The 20,703-nt window shown below is 45.5% G+C and overlaps 1 long non-coding RNA gene across 1 annotated transcript; it reads right to left on the bottom strand.

Annotated features, from left to right (window-relative positions):
- Positions 1-62: 62 nt before the first annotated feature.
- Positions 63-20,529, bottom strand: LOC102557194 (uncharacterized). The gene is made up of 3 exons (XR_015678274.1): positions 20,437-20,529; positions 5,479-5,594; positions 63-1,315 (listed from the first exon to the last, which is right to left on the bottom strand). It is a non-coding gene; the product is annotated as an uncharacterized LOC102557194 (long non-coding RNA).
- Between the last annotated feature and the right edge of the window lie 174 nt (positions 20,530-20,703).

Raw genomic sequence — 20,703 nt, forward strand, 5'->3', positions numbered from 1 at the left:
AGACACAGAGAGACAGAGAGAGAGACACAGAGAGAGAGACACAGAGAGAGACAGAGAGAGTTATATACATAATGTCCTTTATTAACTGATTCCTCACTTAAAATGTTAACATTAAAAGGGTGGGTTTTTTATTTTAATCCAGTTATATTCAAAGTGCCTGTTTATAGTATATGCCAGGTATTTGATATTTGTTGAGTTAATTATCCCTTTAAGCTCTTTTCTAATTACCCTAAAGAGAACAAACTGAACCTCATGGTAGATCCTGAGAGCTCCCAGGCCAGACAGTGTAGCCAAAAGAGGAAGACTCTTCCTCAGTGAGAGACCCTGCCTTGCCTGCTTCTCCCCTCAGGGTGTCCATGCACCATTGTGCACCAGATCAGACTAGAAGGAAAGAAGTTTAGTCCCCTGGATGCGTTACACAGGACCTTGGTCTGCAGTGAATGAAGGGAGAAACAGTCTCCCAGATTTTCGTGGAACAGCTCTGTTAATTGGGCGTGAATACGGGCTATATAAACCCTAGGGGTGGGTAGGGATTTTCGGGGTACATGCACATCACTGGCTGGGCTGAGGGGCTGGGAATGCCTCATTTGCTTGAAGAGAGAATCCAGGTGCTTGCTGGACATGTCCTTATATAGGAGAGAGGAAGTTAAACCTGTAATTTGGCCACCAGGCTACATGGCCATCTCAAGGGTGGTAGAGATGGGGGTTGTATAGGCTATGTGCACCAGGACATATAGGTCCAGAGCAAGAAGGAAACAGTCCTTTTCCCGCCAGTCTCAGGATGACATTTTCAGGGTTTGGACACACCTCAACCTCACTCTTGCTCCAAACTGGGTCCTCTAGTCTCACACTTTACAAACCCACCTTGGAACAACACGGTGGAAAGCAATAGAGAAGGCACTCAGCAGCTTGTTCTGGCCTCTGCATGTATGTGGCTGTGAGCACTGCACACTCATATATGCATGCCACACATGCATACAAATATGTCATTTATTGAAAATTATCGGATGCCAATGGGGTATTTACGCAGCTTATTTTTACGATGTTTATTGTGATGTATGTCTGAAATTTTTGTAATAGAAAATGTTTAACTCTCTAGTTTCCACTGGGAAATTAGATGAAGGCCCTGCAGTGGTTGCTTTTTGTCTTCTTGACACAAGCTGAGATGATCTGGAAAGAAGCAATCTTAACTGAGAAAAATGCCTCATCCAATTGGCCCGTAGGCAAGTCTGCAGGACATTTTCTTGATTGATGATTGGTATGAGAGGGCCCAGTCCACTGTGGGTGGCACCATTCTGGAGAATTGATCCTGGACCTGTAAGAAAGTAGGCTGAGTAAGCTACAGGGAGCTAGTCAATGAGCAGCATTCCTCCATGGCTTCTGCTTCATTTCCTGCCTTGGGTTCCTGCATTGGCTTCTCTTGATGGTAGACAATAATCTATAATAAGCCAAATAAATCTTTCCTCCCCAAGTTGCTTTTGGTCTTAGTGACTATCAAAGCAACAGAAAGCTAACTAAGACGGGCCACCCAGAGAAGCACAAAGAGGGGAGACTGCTGTCCAGGTCACCACCTCTGGGGTCCCTGACCTGACTGCAGAGAGTTGGTGTCTGGGTTGGAGACACTCAGAGTAAGTATGTAGAACTCCCCCCTGAGAGAGTTGGTGTCTGGGTTGGAGACACTCAGAGTAAATATGTAGAACTCCCCCCTGAGAGCTGCTGGCTGCCTGCTGAAGTAGTTTTGTTCGACTGAGGCAGGAAATGCATCTAGAAGTTCAAGTTGTATTATGTGCTCTGGTGTATACAATGATTTATTGTCATGGAGTCTGTAGCTCTGTAAGTGGTGGGGAGGAACTTTCTACCAGAGAAGGAGCCCACAGGCAGGACTCAGGCAGACCTTAGGAGGGCAAGAAGGAGGAAACCTAAAGGCAGTTGAAGGTGTCTCTGAGGGCTTTGAGGGATTTTCTTCAAGGACTTTCCTTCAAGAGGCTCTGGACCAACAATTTGGTGGTCCCTCTCCCTCAACCCTGGCTACTTGCCTACCAACTGGAGTAGCCTCTGCCCATCTCAGCAGGCTCCAAAGAACAAAGCAGCCCTCCCCTGGGAACAGGGGGTACACCCAGGCCAGATGTCAGTGTCCTACCCTCTCCCTCCCTATGGAATCCAGGGGCTGGGGAGGGGAAGGAAACTCACAAGGTGCCCTTCCCTGCTCAGCGGTTGAAGCCTACTGAAAGATGAAGCACATCCCATCCACCAGGCTGAGTGGAGTGCTCAAAGGCTCTTTGAAGGGAAAGGAAGAAAGACAGCCCAGTCTCCCTGGGGACTGCTGTCAGGAGAACGTTTGCCCTCAAACAGGGAGATGAAAAGGAGCTGGGGGTGGCAAAGAGCACAGCGATGGGGAGAGGAAGATCAGACAAACTTTTGTTACGGAATCTCAGGGGAAGCGGAGGTAAAGGCTTCCTTGGAAATGTCACGAGATAATGAATGCTATTTTACTCCCATTGCTGAAGTGTCAGTCAGAGGCATGGAGAGAGAAGGTGTGACTCTCCTTAGGAAGGAATTTTGGGTGATCTTGTACTTCTTAGAACCAGAGGGGTGATGGCTGAGCTCTCCTCTGCAGTCCCCAGGGCTCCCACACACACACCATATAAATATGGCCATACAGTAGTAATAAAATACACCACGCTGGTAAGATTATCATGAGACTTAAACAGGGTGCTCTGTGAGACTCAGCAGGCTGTAAAGGGTACTATGCAAAACAGGAGTGTGCAAACAGCGAGTTGACACTTAAATGACAGATACATACTCTGTGGATGGCAGGTAGCACCTAGGATAAAAGCCGGCCTGTAACTTATGAACCCTGCAGGGGTCACATCCTTTGAGTGTAATAACTCCAACACTGTGTTGGGTACCTAATAGATGATCAGGAAATGAAGGACTGGGGCATAAATGGACCGAGTCAGAGCCCTCAAAGAATCCCCATGCCTCCCAAAATGGCACCAAATTGACATTAATTATGGTCCACCTGGAAAATTGTTTCTTGTGTGGTGGTGGTGGTGGTAGTGGTACCGATGGTATGTATGTGTTCATGTGTGTGTCTGTGCAAATGTATGTGCAAGTGACATGCACAAATGTGCATGTGTGTGGAGGTCAAAAAACAACCTCAAATGCCATTTCTCTGATGTTAACTTTTTTATTTGTAGACAGCCTCTCTGTGACCTGAAACTCCTTGCCAAGTAGGCTAAACTGGCCAGCCAACGAGCCCCCAGGACCTATTTGCTTCTCCCTAACAAGTCTGAAGTATCGTGCCTGGCTTTTTTATTTTTATTCTCAATTTGATTTCTGGGGATCAATCTTTATGCTTATGAAAACCCATTATTAACTGAGGTAACTTTGCAGCCATGTTGTTGTTGTTGCTGCTGCTGTTGTTTTTCCTAAGACCCAGTCTCTGGGTCTTATACAGCACAGACTATATAGCCAAGGATGATCTTGAACTTCTGATCTCCTGGCCTCCACCTCCAAAGTGCTGAGATCACAGGCATGCACACGACTGCCAGTGCTATGCAGTGCTGGAGAGCAAACCCAGGGCCTTCTACACTCTGGGCAAGCACTCTACACGCTAAACTACATCCCTGGGCAAACCCAGAAACCTTGGTTTATGTAACTTGTTGGTTCTGAATTTTGTGTGCAGGCCCTGAATTCTCCATTTTTTTTCTCAAAGTCCAAGCTGAAGATAACTGATTCCCGACAGGATACCGAATACTAGCTTGGTTGGGCTATAGACACGGAACTGCTGGTTTCCTCAAGTATTCCGCAGGTTCCTGCTATGGCCAGATGTTCAGTCTGTCTCGGGTTACAGAGACGGCCTGGGAGGGGCATCTCTGCCCTTGATTATCAGCTACAGAAGATTCAGGAACTCTCACCCCCCCTGTGAGTAAAAGGCCTTTCCTTGTAGTTTCCCCTTCTAATTTCCTGATCTCCCCCTGTGAGTTCACAGGAAGCCAGCCTGCCTCCACCCCACCCGTACCCTCTACCCATCAAGTGGCAACACCGACCTTCTGTGAATCATCCCTAGATGTGAGGAGTATAACTGAAGAAGCTCATGCTCTTCTCACTGAATGACAACACATGGCCACAGCCAACTTGAAAAGACTCTGGAGCCTGGGAGGGAGCTCAATGTTGACCATAAACGCAAGTCGAGGAAGTTCCAGATGCAGCAAGAAAGGCAAACGGTGTCCCAAGAACAAAAGTCAACAGACTTGACTTTGGATTGTTTCCAGAGAGACAGAGGCAGAGATGGGGCATGGGGAGAGACAAGGACTTGGGGCAACAGGAAGACAGACTAGGAAGATGTTTCTTCCTAGGGCACTCAAAAGCACATGAGAAGAGAGCGAGGATCTGTTTTTAGGTTTAAAGAACTAGAAAGAGCAAAGTGAGCAACCTTCTCCTTGGAGTTGGGTAGCGATGTAGAGGTACAGAGAGAGAGAGAGGGAAAGTAAATGGTTCCTTAAAGAGGAAAGGGGCAAGACAATGGCTTGAAGAACACAACTGTAGCCTTCTCTGCAGTGTCTTTAAATGGAACTCTTCAGGTTGAACTAGTTTAAAGGTGGTGATTTTTGTTTATAAAAATTGGCATACTGTGTTTGTTGGAGAAACCCAAGCAGGAGATACCATGATGGTTCTCCCGAGGCACTATATGAAGGGGCTTTATTAGGCCTAACTTCAAAATCTCAACTTTTGTGAATGACTATGACCAAAGCAATCAAACTCTCGGTGACTGAATCCTGTCAGCTGTGTTCTGATTCATAGTAAGAAAATTAAATAAAGGGGTTGGGGATTTAGCTCAGTGGTAGAGCGCTTGCCTAGCAAGCGCAAGGCCCTGGGTTCGGTCCCCAACTCCAGAAAAAAAAAAAAGAAAATTAAATAAAATGTTGCCACGTTTGTATCAGACCTGTCCTCCATGAGCCCATGTGTCACAAGTGTGGTGGAAGGTGGATGAAACTTCAGAAGATGAGAGATTTGGGGCCAGTGTAGGCCACCAGGGATTGTACCCTCAGAAGGAACAGTGTCAGTCTCTCCCTTCTTTGGTGCCCATATCTGGCCCTGCAGTGAAGGGGCTGCCTCTACAACAGTTTCCTCCATAATGTGCCACAGTAAAACCAAATGATAATGGGATGAAGATTCCAAAACTGTGATTCCTCTTTATAATATCATTATAGATATTCTGTTATGGTATCTTAGCTAGGGTTTCTATTGCTTCAAAAATAAACCAAAAAGCAAGTAGGGGGGAAATTATTTGAATTTTACTTCCATATAGCTGTTCATCATTGAATGAAGTCAAGACAGGAACCCAAACAGGGCAGGAACCTGGAGGCAGGAGCTGAGGCAGAGGTAAGAGAGAGAGAGAGAGAGAGAGAGAGAGAGAGAGAGAGAGAGAGAGAGAGAGAGAGCATCTTGTTCCCTTAGTCTCCTGGTGCCTACCTCAGGTAAGATGGAGGTCCCAGCAGCATCCAGATGTGGTGGCAGGTGTGATGGCGCAGACCTGTAATCCCAGCACACACAGCATATGCAGATGTGACAAGAGAAGGGGCTCTGAACTGCAAGATCAAAATTAACAGGTAAGAAGCTAGAGAAATGGCTCAACAGTTACATGCGGTATCTACTCTTGCCGAGGACCCAGGGTCAGTTTCCAACACCCAAGTAGAGGCTCACAGACATTTGTAACTTCAATTTCAAGGACACAGTAGCCTCTTCTGAACTACGCATGTGGTACATATGCGTACACACAGACAAGACACTCAAATAAATAATTCTCAAGTTTTTGTTTTAGTAAAATAAGACAAACCTATGAAAACGAGTTAGCAGATGAAGACAGGAAGCCCATCCTTACCTGGGCTATTTCTAGACACAGGGTACAAAAGCACAAGCTTATTATACAAATGTCCTATAAAGGGTAGCAGGCCACATGGCCAGAGCTTCAGGAAATCTTTCCTCAGATCACTACTCCATTATTGTGGCTACTTTTCTTTTCCACATACGATGGCTTTACTGTGTTCTTTCTTTTCAGATTTTTAAACTTCAGTTTTAAAAGAATTTCACCTTCATGTATGTATGGGCACCATGTGCATGCAATGCCTTTGAGGCCAGAAAAAGATGTCAGGTATTCTGAAACTGGGGTTATGAGTGTTGTGAGTGTTGAGAACTGAACTTGGGTTTTCTACAAGAGCAACAAGTGCTTCTAATTGTGGAGCCATCTCTCCAGCCCCTCTGTTTCTATTTCTATTTCTATTTATTTCTATTTCTATTTCTAAAAATGTATCCCTGATACAGTCCTTTGCCCTGGAACACAGGGCCTGGAACCCAATGCCCGTTGAGTTCAGATCTGCAACTCAGCACTCCTGACATTCCACATTTTCTCCCTGTTGCTCTGACCTCTGTTTAACTCTAAGGCTTTTCCTCCATCTCCTCTGTGGACACTCCTGGGACCTCCAGCTTGACTGAACTGTTGTTTTTCTCTCAAACTTTAATAAAATTAATCCTCAAGTTTCCTTTTCAAAACTCCTGTTTTGAGTCTGTTTCAAAATTCCTTTATTAATGAGATTAAGAACCCAAAATAGGAACCCCCATTTCCCTGGTAAGATAGGGAAACCCTGTCAAAAAAGAAAAAGGAGGACGCACTCACTGATGGGTATTAGCACAAAAGCTTGGAATATCTAAGGAAAAATCATAGATCATATGAAGCCCACGAAGAAGGAGACCAAAGTGTAGATGCTTCATCCCTTCTTAGAAGGGAGAACAAAATACTCACGGGAGGAAATACAGGGACGAAGTGTGGAGCAGGGACTGAAGAAAAGGTCATCCGGAGACTGCCCCACCTGGGGATACATCCCATTTGCATCCACCAAACCCAGTCACTATTACTGATGCCAAGAAGTGCTTGCTGACAGGAGCCAGATATGGGCGTCTCCTGAGAGGCTCTGCCAGAGCCCTACTAATACAAATGAAGATGGTTGCAGCTAACCATTGGACTGAACAAGAGAACCCCAATGGAGGAGTTAGAGAAAAAACTGAATGAGCTGAAGGGGTTTGCAACCCCATAGAAAGAACAACAGTATCAGCCAACCAGACCCTACCAGAACTCCCAGGGACTAAACCACCAACCAAAGAGTACACATGGAGGGATCCATGACTCCAGCCACATATGTAGCAGAGGATGGCATTGTCGAGCATCAATGGGAGGAAAAACCCTTGGTCCTATGAAAGCTCCTTTCCCCAGTGTAGGGTAATGCCAGGGCATTGAAGTGGGAGTGGGTGGGTGGGAGGGGGAGCATCCTCATAGAAGCAGCGGGGGAAGGGAGGGATTATGGGAGAGTGGGGAAAGGAGATAACATTCGAAATGTAAATACATAAAATATCCAAGGAAAATAAAATTTAAAATAAAATGGAAGAGGGTAAGAGAAAGAGGGAAGAGGCATAGAGATTACATCTCTATCTCTATTTATACAGATATAGTTATGTATCATATTCTCTCTCTCTCCCTCTCCCTCTCCCTCTCTCTCTCTCTCTCTCTCTCTCTCTCTCTCTCTCTCTCTCTCTCTCTCTCTCTCCCTCTCCCTCTCCCTCTCCCTCTCCCTCTCTCTCTCTGTCTCCCTGGTGCCTGCACCCTCCCTGAGCCACTATGACTGAAGGGCAAGGGGAACATGTATTTGACAAATCGCAAAAAGGACTTATCAGGAACCAAGAGTGAGTGAGCTGGCCACCCTCTGTGGCAGAAATTCCCCCTTTTGATCATCTGCATCTTTCTAAAATTTTCAGTGGGTTGCTCCTGCCTTAGATCCCCAGGCTGCTTTGAATTCTGAGTCTAGGAAGAGTGGATAGCCTGACTGGACACAGAGCTGCAGGAGGCACAGGCAAGACCTCAGTCTGACTGGGGACCCGAGCCCTCCACAGCAATTTACCTCTGCCCAGCCTGCAGAAAATGCAAACTGCTGACACTGTGGGAAAATCGTGCATGCCATATGTCCCCAGAGGTTTCATGGCCCTAACTGCAACCTCCCCGGGCTTCCACTTCCCTGTTCCCTAACAGTTACAATAAACACAGTCACGCTCCTGACACTGTAGTGAGAATCAAACAATATACATCATGATAGTCTTTAGTGAACTGTAACAGGTGCTTCCAAAGCAGAACAGAGGTAGATGGGGAAGTGATCATCCCATGGCAGACGTGAGGAGATCAGCCTGTGAGGTGGAGGTGCCTGGGACAAAACCTACCTGCAGTTTGTGGTCAGAGTCACTCACTTGTGTCCTTTAAATATCATTAGTATAGTATAGTACAGTATAGTATAGTACAGTACAGTATGGTATAGTACAGTACAGTACAGCGCATTATATATTAGCCTGATTCATAGCACATGCTCAGTATATCTTTGTGAAATGCAAGAACAGAGGAATGAGCAAAGAATTGCTGACAGACTAACAGTGTGTCCCTCTACCACTGAGCTAAATCCCTAACCCCTGAAAGTAACAGTTTCATCCTTTGTTCTAAGACATTATTCCGATGCCCACCAACTTAAAAACAACGTGATACCTCCCAGACATTACCTGCATCCCCAGGAGGCTGTCCTGTGCTTCTGACACCTCAAGGCTTGCCAGCTCGTTAGCTAGAAGTCAACCTCAGACCTTTGCCACAGAGACCCCACCACACCACTGCTCACAACACACTTCTTGCCTCCCCAGAGTGAACAAGAAATGACAGAAGAGGATCCCAGAGTCTTTGCAGCCCAACTTCAGAAGCGATGCCCTGTTGAGCTGCCTCTTCTATTTGCAACCAGCTAGTCCTTGGATCCAGCCCACATTCAAGGGGAGAAGACTGCAGGGCTTGCCAGAGGCCACTCAGGAAGGTGAGCCTTACTATAGGTGAGCCTTGCTCACAGGGTAAGGCATTTTGTAGGCTAGTTTCATTTGCCCAGGCGGTGCTGGATCCAAGAGAGGAGTAACTAAGAAAGCTGGAAGTCTCATCATGTGAAAATACTCAATCTACAACAGTGAAATCACCACTAGGTACCACCAAGGTGCAAGATGTAAGGAAGTGCAATTGTCCTCCTGGTCCCCAACTTCCTGGGAACTGAGAGCTTCTGGCCTGCTCATATTCCCACATTATGACTAAGTTCTGACCTGGTTGCTTTCTATACAAAACACTTTCATGTTCTCTGCCTCACTGTCTCCTTATGATGACCACTGTCACAGTTCTTGTGTGATTCAACTTTATAATCATGGCCCCAGAAAGGTCCAATTTTATAAACCATGACCTAGGAAGGTCAAGGTCACATACCCCAAAGAGTTGAACCCAGTCTAATATCCCCAAATGTATCTGAACGTTATAGTTTATTTCTACAACTCAACAGTACCAACTCTATTATCTATATGCGGTAAGACCAGAATTTTTTGTTTGTTCATCTAAAGCTTAGTGTCGAGGCAATACCCCCATGTGAGATTTCTGGTTTTGGTGACCAGTTCCCTGTCCACATGGAAACCAGCCTCAAAGTGGGCTCAGGTGGCAGTCCTGGGACACAAGGTGAACTCCATAGCCTCCAGGACTTTAAAGGTGTTCACTCCTTCCCCTGCTGGTGTATGATGCAGTCTGCCATGTCTTTATCTCTAAAAGCCCACTCTTCCCTTCCCCTCATAGAAGCAGCTCTCACAGAGAATGGAGGGACAGCGTGGGTGAGATGGGACTTATGGGGAGGAGAGCCAGTGGTCATGGTTCAGTTTCAGGCCCTCTGGATGGACTTGTGTTGTCTGGGATAGATTGAAGTTGGAGATCCCAGGTAGAATTCTAATGATGTGGCCTGCAGCAGCCACACAGAGGGTCATGCCCAGAGAAGGCTCTGAAGGAAGTGGGTTCTTGGACTCTGTCATCTCATCAAAGGAGGATATTATAGGCAGATGGAAGGGGAGCCTCTGTCTCTACTCAAATCTCCCCCTAGGACCATTTGGATCTCAAGAAGGGAAACTGAACATGAGTTGCATGGCGAAGGGCAGCCCCCTCCCCAGCATTGCACACAATGCAATTCCTGCAACCCTTTGTGTGTGACCTTCCATAGCAAAAGACACTCTGAAGATGCGATTAAAGCTGAGGATCTGGAGATGGGAAGGGTCTGGAGCATCTGGGTGGCTTCTGTGTCATCACAACGTCACTTACAAGATGAAGGATGTCAGAGTCAAGAGATGTGACTACTAAAGCCTGGGTCCTGGTGAAGGAGTCGGAGGAGTGGAGGATTCCCCGTACTTGTGATGGGACAGGGATGTTCAAAGGACCATGTGTGCTGACAAAAAGCAGTAGACAAAGACTCCCAAGGAGGTGACCATCCTACGATGTCCAGACTCTGGTATACAAGGGGTGAACACCGAATGGTTTTCTACCCGGAAAGTTAAGTCTTATTTCACCCAGAAAAGCAGTCATGGCCTGCCTACACACACACACACACACACACACACACACATCTCTGCCATTCTGTGCTATGGCCTAGAGAACTGGAAAGAGAGAGCTCAGCTCCACACTGGGATGACCATCAATCAGACTAGAGTGAGAGTCCCAGCTGCTGAAAATGTCAAGGGCATGTCCTGGGGGCAATTCTGATCCTTACCCTCAGGGCAGGGTTGAACAGCAGTCTGCTAACTGCTGGATCCTCTAACTGGATCTGCTGAGGCCACCATAACACAATACCACAGACTGGGAGGTTCAGACCACACTTTTGGAAGTTAGACATCCAAGATCAAAGTGCTGCCATGGTTGGTTTCTGATGAAACTTCTCTTCCTGGCTTTCGACTGTGTCCTTTCACTGTGTCCTCTTTCCTCTGTGCACACACATGTCTAATGACTCTTCTGCTACTTTTCAGAGAAAGAAGGCCTGTCTCCATGAACCCAATTTAACCTTAAAGGCCTCATCTCCAAATCCATTACACTGGGCGGTACAGCATAGAATATGGATTTAAGGAGTAGAAGTTAGCCTCTAGGGGTTGGGGATTTGGCTCAGTGGCAGAGCGCTTGCCTAGGAAGCGCAAGGCCCTGGGTTCGGTCCCCAGCTCCGAAAAAAAGAACCAAAAAAAAAAAAAAAAAAAGAAGTTAGCCTCTAACCTTCCCCCTTCCTTCCTGTCTCCATCATATCGAAGCTCTTAGGTCCTCCAATCCCTGTTAAGGTGACAGAGATCACATCCTATCATCTGGAGGCCTTTGCAGGCTGCAGAGAAGCTAGAGAAGTCCAGGTGTTTGCTCCATCTGGACCAGCAGACAGGGAAGAAGGCAGACAGGCCCTACCCTGGCTAGGGTGAGCTAGATTTCAGAAAAAGAGCACACACTTGGAGTTCTCAGAGCCCAGGCCACAGCTGCTCCTCTTGCCAATCAAAGCCCTGCTCCACAGCCGGGCTCTGAAGCACACACTGGATGGAAAACACAGCGTCTGGACCAGCAACTAGGACACCGGGGCCTGACGGAGATTTCCGTGCTGCTCGTTGACATAAATAACAGTGTGGCAGATGGGATCTGATTTCAGAATCACCAGTTTTTCTAGGACACTGCAACCAACTGAGGGGACAATGGGACAGAGTATTAAAAACATAAACCCAAAATATTGTCCTCCCAATAAACGTCACCAGGAGAAAACTTCTAATAGCTCCCACTTCCTGCTATAGTTGAGATCTGGACTGTCCCCCAAGGGACATGTGTTTAATGTCTGCTCCTCTGCATATGGGGCTAATGGGAGCTGGTAGGACCTGTAGACAGTGCCTAGTAAGAGGGAGTTACATCATGGGTGTGTCCATGAAGGGGATGTGGGGACCCTAATACCTTCCTGTCACTCTGTCTTTGTTTCCTGGCTTCTATGACATGAACTGCTTTGCTCTGCTGCAAACTACCTACCATTATACATTTTCTCACCACAGAATAACACATTCACCAACCAGAGACAGAAGCCTGTGACACGCCCCAAATAAGCCTTTCCTCCTTGTAAATCCGTTTTCTAGGGTAGTTTGCCCCAGTGACTGAAAGCTGACTGGCAAATTCTATAAATCTCTGTGTGGATGAGGAATGACGCTTTGGTTGCCACTGTGGCTTTAGCACCTGGTGCTAGGCACACCCAGGAAGGAGCAGATGAGACAGAAAGGTACCTTAACAACAGGACATACAGCCTCAAGCCAAGCCAGCTATGTGAAAAAGATGACAGTTTCCCACCTTCCTACATCGGATCTCTGGCTACCTGAAGACCTCTCTGCCCCTGAGCCCCGGCAGGCTGGGATCCATGGGTGATTGCTGTTAGGAGCTCTAGTGGGTAAGTCCTGCTGGCTGCTGGTGCAAGTTGGAAGACATGAGGAGGAGAAAGGACATCTCTTGTAGGATGCCACACCAAGCAAGCCTCTCTTCTAAGATGCAGGACTTGACAGAAGAATGCCCAGGAGACATACGTGCAAACACCCCCTAGACTCCACAGGGACTGCCTCGTAAGCTGCACAAGTTCTTCTTGTCCCTCTTTTTTTTTTTTTTTTATTAACTTGAGTATTTCTTATACACATTTCGAGTGTTATTCCCTTTCCCGGTATCCGGGCAAACATCCCCCTCCCCCCTCCCCTTCCTTATGGGTGTTCCCCTCCCAACCCTCCCCCCATTGCCACCCTCCCCCCACCAGTCTAGTTCACTGGGGGTTCAGTCTTAGCAGGACCCAGGGCTTCCCCTTCCACTGGTGCTCTTACTAGGATATGCATTGCTACCTATGAGGTCAGAGTCCAGGGTCAGTCCATGTATAGTCTTTGGGTAGTGGCTTAGTCCCTGGAAGCTCTGGTTGCTTGGCATTGTTGTACATATGGGGTCTCGAGCCCCTTCAAGCTCTTCCAGTTCTTTCTCTGATTCCTTCAACGGGGGTCCTATTCTCAGTTCAGTGGTTTGCTGCTGGCATTCGCCTCTGTATTTGCTGTATTCTGGCTGTGTCTCTCAGGAGCGATCTACATCCGGCTCCTGTCGGTCTGCACTTCTTTGCTTCATCCATCTTGTCTAATTGGGTGGCTATATATGTATGGGCCACATGTGGGGCAGACTCTGAATGGGTGTTCCTTCAGTCTCTGTTTTAATCTTTGCCTCTCTCTTCCCTGCCAAGGGTATTCTTGTTCCCCTTTTAAAGAAGGAGTGAAGCATTCACATTTTGATCATCCGTCTTGAGTTTCATTTGTTCTAGGCATCTAGGGTAATTCAAGCATTTGGGCTAATAGCCACTTATCAATGAGTGCATACCATGTATGTCTTTCTGTGATTGGGTTAGCTCACTCAGGATGATGTTTTCCAGTTCCAACCATTTGCCTACGAATTTCATAAAGTCGTTGTTTTTAATAGCTGAGTAATATTCCATTGTGTAGATGTACCACATTTTCTGTATCCATTCCTCTGTTGAAGGGCATCTGGGTTCTTTCCAGCTTCTGGCTATTATAAATAAGGCTGCAATGAACATAGTGGAGCACGTGTCTTTTTTATATGTTGGGGCATCTTTTGGGTATATGCCCAAGAGAGGTATAGCTGGATCCTCAGGCAGTTCAATGTCCAATTTTCTGAGGATCCTCCAGACTGATTTCCAGAATGGTTGTACCAGTATGCAATCCCACCAACAATGGAGGAGTGTTCCTCTTCCTCCACATCCTCGCCAGCATCTGTTGTCCCCTGAGTTTTTGATCTTAGCCATTCTCACTGGTGTGAGGTGAAATCTCAGGGTTGTTTTGATTTGCATTTCCCTTATGACTAAAGATGTTGAACATTTCTTTAGGTGTTTCTCAGCCATTCGGCATTCCTCAGCTGTGAATTCTTTGTTTAGCTCTGAACCCCATTTTTAATAGGGTTATTTGTTTCCCTGCGGTCTAACTTCTTGAGTTCTTTGTATATTTTGGATATAAGGCCTCTATCTGTTGTAGGATTGGTAAAGATCTTTTCCCAATCTGTTGGTTGCCGTTTTGTCCTAACCACAGTGTCCTTTGCCTTACAGAAGCTTTGCAGTTTTATGAGATCCCATTTGTCGATTCTTGATCTTAGAGCGTAAGCCTTTGGTGTTTTGTTTAGGAAATTTTTTCCAGTGCCCATGTGTTCCAGATGCTTCCCTAGTTTTTCTTCTATTAGTTTGAGTGTGTCTGGTTTGATGTGGAGGTCCTTGATCCACTTGGACTTAAGCTTTGTACAGGGTGATAAGCATGGATCAATCTGCATTCTTCTACATGTTGACCTCCAGTTGAACCAGCACCATTTGCTGAAAATGCTATCTTTTTTCCATTGGATGGTTTTGGCTCCTTTGTCAAAAATCAAGTGACCATAGGTGTGTGGGTTCATTTCTGGGTCTTCAATTCTATTCCATTGGTCTATCTGTCTGTCTCTGTACCAATACCATGCAGTTTTTATCACTATTGCTCTGTAATACTGCTTGAGTTCAGGGATAGTGATTCCCCCTGAAGTCCTTTTATTGTTGAGGATAGCTTTAGCTATCCTGGGTTTTTTGTTATTCCAGATGAATTTGCAAATTGTTCTGTCTAACTCTTTGAAGAATTGGATTGGTATTTTGATGGGGATTGCATTGAATCTGTAGATTGCTTTTGGTAAAATGACCATTTTTACTATATTAATCCTGCCAATCCATGAGCATGGGAGATCTTTCCATCTTCTGAGGTCTTCTTCAATTTCCTTCTTCAGTGTCTTGAAGTTCTTATTGTACAGATCTTTTACTTGCTTGGTTAAAGTCACACCGAGGTACTTTATATTATTTGGGTCTATTATGAAGGGTGTCGTTTCCCTAATTTCTTTCTCGGCTTGTTTCTCTTTTGTGTAGAGGAAGGCTACTGATTTATTTGAGTTAATTTTATACCCAGCCACTTTGCTGAAGTTGTTTATCAGCTTTAGTAGTTCTCTGGTGGAACTTTTGGGATCACTTAAATATACTATCATATCATCTGCAAACAGTGATATTTTGACTTCTTCTTTTCCGATCTGTATCCCCTTGACCTCCTTTTGTTGTCTGATTGCTCTGGCTAGAACTTCAAGAACTATATTGAATAAGTAGGGAGAGAGTGGGCAGCCTTGTCTAGTCCCTGATTTTAGTGGGATTGCTTCAAGTTTCTCTCCATTTAGTTTAATGTTAGCAACTGGTTTGCTGTATATGGCTTTTACTATGTTCAGGTATGGGCCTTGAATTCCTATTCTTTCCAGGACTTTTATCATGAAGGGGTGTTGAATTTTGTCAAATGCTTTCTCAGCGTCTAATGAAATGATCATGTGGTTTTGTTCTTTCAGTTTGTTTATATAATGGATCACGTTGATGGTTTTCCGTATATTAAACCATCCCTGCATGCCTGGGATGAAGCCTACTTGGTCATGGTGGATGATTGTTTTGATGTGCTCTTGGATTCGGTTTGCCAGAATTTTGTTGAGTATTTTTGCGTCGATATTCATAAGGGAAATTGGTCTGAAGTTCTCTTTCTTTGTTGTGTCTTTGTGTGGTTTAGGTATAAGAGTAATTGTGGCTTCGTAGAAAGTATTCGGTAGTGATCCATCTGTTTCAATTTTGTGGAATAGTTTGGATAATATTGGTATGAGGTCTTCTCTGAAGGTTTGGTAGAATTCTGCACTAAACCCGTCTGGACCTGGGCTCCTTTTGGTTGGGAGACCTTTAATGACTGCTTCTATTTCCTTAGGAGTTATGGGGTTGTTTAACTGGTTTATCTGTTCCTGATTTAACTTCGATACCTGGTATCTGTCTAGGAAATTGTCCATTTCCTGAAGATTTTCAAGTTTTGTTGAATATAGGTTTTTATAGTAAGATCTGATGATTTTTTGAATTTCCTCTGAATCTGTTGTTATGTCTCCCTTTTCATTTCTGATTTTGTTAATTTGGACGCACTCTCTGTGTCCACTTGTTAGTCTGGCTAAGGGTTTATCTATCTTGTTGATTTTCTCAAAGAACCAACTTTTGGTTCTGTCGATTCTTTCTATGGTCCTTTTTGTTTCTACTTGGTTGATTTCCGCTCTGAGTTTGATTATTTCCTGCCTTCTACTCCTGCTGGGTGTATTTGCTTCTTGTTGTTCTAGAGCTTTTAGGTGTGCTGTCAAGCTGCTGACATATGCTCTTTCCTGTTTCTTTCTGCAGGCACTCAGCGCTATGAGTTTTCCTCTTAGCACAGCTTTCATTGTGTCCCATAAGTTTGGGTATGTTGTACCTTCATTTTCATTAAATTCTAAAAAGTTTTTAATTTCTTTCTTTATTTCTTCCTTGACCAGGTTATCATTTAGTAGAGCATTGTTCAATTTCCAAGTATATGTGGGCATTCTTCCTTGATTGTTATTGAAGACCAGTTTTAGGCCGTGGTGGTCCGATAGCACGCATGGGATTATTTCTATCTTTCTGTACCTGTTGAGGCCCGTTTTTTGACCAATTATATGGTCAATTTTGGAGAAAGTACCATGAGGAGCTGAGAAGAAGGTATATCCTTTTGCTTTAGGATAGAATGTTCTATAAATATCCGTTAAGTCCATTTGGCTCATGACTTCTCTTAGTCTGTCTACATCTCTGTTCAATTTCTGTTTCCATGATCTGTCCATTGATGAGAGTGGGGTGTTGAAATCTCCCACTATTATTGTGTGAGGTGCAATGTGTGTTTTGAGCTTTAGTAAGGTTTCTTTTACGTATGTAGGTGCCCTTGTATTTGGGGCATAGATATTTAGGATTGAGAGTTCATCTTGGTGGATTTTTCCTTTGATGAATATGAAGTGTCCTTCCTTATCTTTTTTGATGACTTTTAATTGAAAATTGATTTTATTTGATATTAGAATGGCTACTCCAGCTTGCTTCTTCTGACCATTTGCTTGGAAAGTTGTTTTCCAGCCTTTCACTCTGAGGTAATGTCTGTCTTTGTCTCTGAGGTGTGTTTCCTGTAGGCAGCAGAATGCAGGGTCCTCGTTGCGTATCCAGTTTGTTAATCTATGTCTTTTTATTGGGGAGTTGAGGCCATTGATGTTGAGAGATATTAAGGAATAGTGATTATTGCTTCCCGTTATATTCATATTTGGATGTGAGGTTATGTTTGTGTGCTTTCATTCTCTTTGTTTTGTTGCCAAGACGATTAGTTTCTTGCTTCTTCTAGGTTATAGCTTGCCTCCTTATGTTGGGCTTTACCATTTATTATCCTTTGTAGTGCTGGATTTGTAGAAAGATATTGTGTAAATTTGGTTTTGTCATGGAATATCTTGGTTTCTCCATCTATGTTAATTGAGAGTTTTGCAGGATACAGTAACCTGGGCTGGCATTTGTGTTCTCTTAGGGTCTGTATGACATCAGTCCAGGATCTTCTGCCTTCATAGTTTCTGGCGAGAAGTCTGGTGTGATTCTGATAGGTCTGGCTTTATATGTTACTTGACCTTTTTCCCTTACTGCTTTTAATATTCTTTCTTTATTTTGTGCGTTTGGTGTTTTGACTATTATGTGACGGGAGGTGTTTCTTTTCTGGTCCAATCTATTTGGAGTTCTGTAGGCTTCTTGTATGCCTATGGGTATCTCTTTTTTTAGATTAGGGAAGTTTTCTTCTATGATTTTGTTGAAGATATTTACTGGTCCTTTGAGCTGGGAGTCTTCACTCTCTTCTATACCTATTATCCTTAGGTTTGATCTTCTCATTGAGTCCTGGATTTCCTGTATGTTTTGGACCAGTAGCTTTTTCCGCTTTACATTATCTTTGACAGTTGAGTCAATGATTTCTATGGAATCTTCTGCTCCTGAGATTCTCTCTTCCATCTCTTGTATTCTGTTGGTGAAGCTTGTATCTACAGCTCCTTGTCTCTTCTTTTGGTTTTCTATATCCAGGGTTGTTTCCATGTGTTCTTTCTTGATTGCTTCTATTTCCATTTTTAATTCCTTCAACTGTTTGATTGTGTTTTCCTGGAATTCTTTCAGGGATTTTTGCGATTCCTCTCTGTAGGCTTCTACTTGTTTATTAATGTTTTCCTGTGTTTCTCTAAGGGAGTTCTTCACGTCTTTCTTGAAGTCCTCCAGCATCATGATCAAATATGATTTTGAAACTAGATCTTGCTTTTCTGGTGTGTTTGGATATTCCATGTTTGTTTTGGTGGGAGAATTGGGCTCCGATGATGCCATGTAGTGTTGATTTCTGTTGCTTGGGTTCCTGCGCTTGCCTCTCGCCATCAGATTATCTCTAGTGTTACTTTGTTCTGCTATTTCTGACAGTGGCTAGACTGTCCTATAAGCCTGTGTGTCAGGAGTGCTGCAGACCTGTTTTCCTCTCTTTCAGTCAGTTATGGGGACAGAGTGTTCTGCTTTCGGGGGTGTAGTTTTTCCTCTCTACAGGTCTTCAGCTGTTCCTGTGGGCCTGTGTCTTGAGGTCACCAGGCAGGTCACTTGCAGCAGAAAAGTTGGTCTTACCTGTGGTCCTGAGGCTCAAGTTTGCTCGCGGGGTGCTGCCCTCGGGCTCTCTGTGGCTGCAGCAACCAGGAAGATCTGTGCCGCCCTTTCTGGGAGCTTCAGTGCATCAGGGTTCCAGATGGCCTTTGGTGTTTTCCTCTGGCGTCCGAGATGTATGTGCAGAGAGCAGTCTCTTCTGGTTTCCCAGGCTTGTCTGCCTCTCTGAAGGTTTAGCTCTCCCTCCCACGGGATTTGGGTGCAGAGAACTGTTTATCCGGTCTGTTTCCTTCAGGTTCCGGCGGTGTCTCAGGCAGGGGTCCTGCCGCTCCTAGGCCCTCCCCCACGGGAGCCCAGAGGCCTTATACAGTTTCCTCTTGGGCCAGGGATGTGGGCAGGGGTGAGCAGTGTTGGTGGTCTCTTCCGCTCTGCAGCCTCAGGAGTGCCCACCTGACCAGGCGGTTGGGTCTCTCTCTCACGGGGTCTGGGAGCAGAGAGCTGCTGTGGGCCGGGATCCGCGGGTGTGGGACTTCCGGTAAACACAGAACGTGCCCGGTCCTAGAGGAGTTCTGCTTCCGTGTGTCCCAAGCTCACCAGGCAGCTTTCTTGCAGCAGAAAAGTTGGTCTTACCTGTGGTCCCGAGGCTCAAGTTCGCTCGTGGGGTGCTGCCCACGGGCTCTCTGCAGCGGCAGCAACCAGGAAGCTTCTTGTCCCTCTTGAATCCAAATAAATCCTCCAAGGCTGGCCAGATCTACAGCCAGGCTGACGTGCTGGGCATGTCCATGTGAAGTCCTACGTCCAGCTAAAGACAATTTCTCAAGAGTCCAGATTCCTACTCTGTCCCCTCTCAGCTGGCTGTGCTGAGGGCTTCTGGGCACCCTGTGGACTCAGGAAAACACTTTTCTCTATTCTTTACTTATTGTCCTCATGCATAGGGAACATGCACTGAGATCTGTGCTCCTGAAATCTGGTATGTAGACTGCAGCTGTGGTTGGGGGTTACAGGGGAAGACATTACTTTTAGATTGTTCTAGAACTAGTTCAGAGCTGCAGGAGGTATGGCTGACCCTACAGAGCACTGCCAGAGACACATACACTTATCTGCAGACTCCCTGTTCCCTCTCGTGGGCCTCAAGAAGAAAGCTCTGATGACACAGTTATTCTAGTCTAGATGCTAAACAGAGTCCTGGGAAAGAAGGGGGTTCTCAAGTGTTGTGGCCTGAACTTGGAGCCCAGGGATAAAGCTTCTGGCTACTGGAGATTGCATCTACCATGCCAGAGGAGACAGCCAAAGCCCCCATAGTCCTCAAAAAGGAAGTGAAACTCTACCAAAATGAAGAGAGGAGTGAGTTTTCCGTTGTGATGGTTTGAATATGTTTGGTTCCAATAGACACATGTATTTGAATGTGTAGCATTATTAGGAGGTGTTGCCTTGTTGGAATAGGGATGGACTTGTTGGCAGAATTGTGTCTCTGTGGGGGTGGGCTTTGAGGTCTGCTGTGCTCAGTCTCTACCCAGTGTGGAGCCAGTCTCCTCCTGGCTGCCACAGATCAAGATGTAGAACTCTCAGCTCCTTCCCCAGCACCATATCTGCCTAGACACTGCCATTCTTCCCGCTATAATGGACTAATCCTCTATAAGTGTAAGCCAGTTCCAATTAAATGTTTTGTTTTATAAGAGTTGCCTTGGTCATGGTATCTCTTCACAGCCATGGAATTCCTGAGACACCCATCTCATTCAGGCCCCAAATCCCCATAGGGTCTAGCGGGTCAGATGCTAGCACTGTAAATGGTGAGAAGGGGTGGGGCAGGATTCCTTGCTGACCAATGCTGCCCCTGAATCCCTTAAGACACACAGTAGACACATTCTCGTCGGAACAGCTCAGCTCAGCTCAGCTCAGCTCTCAATCCAGTACCACAGCAATCCAGAAAGATCAGAGACAGGACAATTAAAATCAGAAAGGCTAACCAGAGATGTCCAGAGTTAGAGGTGGAGGACAAGGACCTTCTTCTTACCTATCTCCAGAACAAGCTGCCACCATGCTCTGCATGAGGGAGACAATCAAGTCTATGGTCTGCTTGACCACTGCCCGCAAAGTCACGTGAAGTGGCAAGAATGTTCCAGGGTATAAACAAAATGCTCTAGGTCGGTCTGGGCACTAGAGGGCGCTCCAGGACTAGAGCTGCTCCTAGGCTGGAAAATTGAGGACTGTGTGTTTGTTTATTCACTCAACATTAAGCTACAGGACAATTCAATACCAACAGTAAACGCTATAAAAAGGT

The sequence above is a fragment of the Rattus norvegicus genome, chromosome 2 (assembly GCF_021556685.1).
Source record: "Rattus norvegicus strain SHRSP/BbbUtx chromosome 2, alternate assembly SHRSP_T2T, whole genome shotgun sequence".
Taxonomy (NCBI): domain Eukaryota; kingdom Metazoa; phylum Chordata; class Mammalia; order Rodentia; family Muridae; genus Rattus; species Rattus norvegicus.